This window comes from Chrysochloris asiatica, unplaced genomic scaffold (genome assembly GCF_000296735.1).
Source record: "Chrysochloris asiatica unplaced genomic scaffold, ChrAsi1.0 scaffold00086, whole genome shotgun sequence".
In the NCBI taxonomy this organism is placed as follows: domain Eukaryota; kingdom Metazoa; phylum Chordata; class Mammalia; order Afrosoricida; family Chrysochloridae; genus Chrysochloris; species Chrysochloris asiatica.
This window is the reverse complement of record NW_006408604.1, coordinates 2816680-2818601: the sequence shown is the minus strand read 5'-3', so window position 1 is coordinate 2818601 and position 1922 is coordinate 2816680.

The window sequence follows — 1922 nt, the reverse complement described above, 5'->3', positions numbered from 1 at the left end:
CTGAAGACGGGATTCCAAGCTTTCTGTAATCATGTTTCCTGACATTCCTTTCTATCCCACTCAAGTGTCTATTTTACAATAGTAGGCAAGAGAAACCAATATTCATAGGACAATCAGGCATCTTAGTATTATTTCCCCTCTTCAGACTATGCTGTGGAAACATACTGTGTATTTGGAAAGCTACATACCCAGGAAAAAGTAGAGATTATATGGGGAAACCCAGATAGCCTGCCACATTCCTTAAGCACTTTTACTGCACAGGTTGCTTCCAAAGTCACTGTCTAAAGAAAAATGATGGTTATTTTTCACCTTTATCTTTCCTTTTTTACTTGTAGTGTGTGAAATTCCTCGTCCTGCCACCTAGCTAATTGGGTGGTCTCAAGCAGATTATTTAATGAAAATGTGGTATGTCAGGCACAATGCTAAGTGTTTTATATGCTTCATTTATTTTAACTTTACAATGTAAGGTAAATATTTTAACCCTATGTTATTAAGAAACTTAGTAACTTTTCCTAAGTCACATTGTTATACTTTGCCAAACCTAAATGTCAGACTACGTTCTGAGTCCAAAGTACATCATCTTTCCCCTCTGCTATATTTAACGTCACTGAATGTCATTGTACTTAGAAGATAAAAGTCTCTAACATCAGTGGGTTGTTGTGAGAATTAAATGAGTTAGTTTAAAAGTGCCATAAATACCAACATAAATATATATATGTATATATATTTTTTTTTTTTTCTTTTGTTTGCCCATAAGTAAAAACTAATTTGCCATGGCAAGCCTGTATTTTGAGTTCTTTTCTGGCGGTGGTGATAGATTTGCACTTCTTCCTTCACAATCTGTTTCTGTTCTCAGTGATCAATAGCACCGTTTGTGAGATGACAATTCAGAGTTAACTTGTGGCCATGAAACTGAACAAAGTCAACTGGCCTATATGGGAATTGAATTAATGATCTGGAACTTATAAACACTGTACTCAGATGAGCTGAAAAAAACAGACACCGAATGTCATCAGGAAGACACAGACCAAAGATGATAAGACTCAGGGAAGAGCAATCTCTCTTTGTTCCTGTCCTAAATCCATTCATTAAAAATTAGCAAAAAAACAACAAACAAACCCAGAGGTCTTGTCTGTAAATACCCTGTTATCATAAACCAAATGAAGGTGAATTTCAGCACTTGTGTCCATCTTCATGTTGCTGATATTAGTTGCTGTTAAGCCACTTTTGACTCATAGCAATCTTATGTACACTGCTGGCCGTGCACCACCCTCACAGCAGTTGCCAGATTTGAGCCCATTGTTGTGTCAGTCCATCTTGTTGAGGGTTTCCTCTTTTCTGTTTATCATCTAGTGTCTTTCTTCAGTGACTGGTCTCTCCTTAGAAATAAGTACATAAGCAGAATCTTACCATCCTTGCATCTAAGGAGCATTCTGGCTGGACTTCTTCCACGACAAATTTGCTCACTCTTCTGGCATCCCCTGGTATCTTTAATATCCTTTACATGTATTTAAGGCATAAATTCTTCTTTAGTCTTCCTTTTCATTATCCAGTTTTCCTATGGATACAAGATGATTGAAAACAGCATGGCTTGGGTGCATCTTAGACCTCAAGATGACATTTTAGATTTCTTAAAATTTAAATAAAAAGATATTTTGTAACACATCTGCCCAATGCAGTATGTCATTTGATTTATTGACTGCTACTTCCTAGGACTTTGGTTGTGAATTAAAAAAAAAAAAGGAAAAGAAATCCTTGACAACTTCAATATATTCATGATGTTCCTTATTGGTCCAGTTGTGAGGATATTTACTATATTTATGCTGAGGTGTAGTTCAAATTGAAGGCTGTAGTCTTTTACTTTCATCAAGTTTCAAGTCTTCTTTGCTTTAAACAAGCAAGGCAAGCAAGGTCGTGTCATC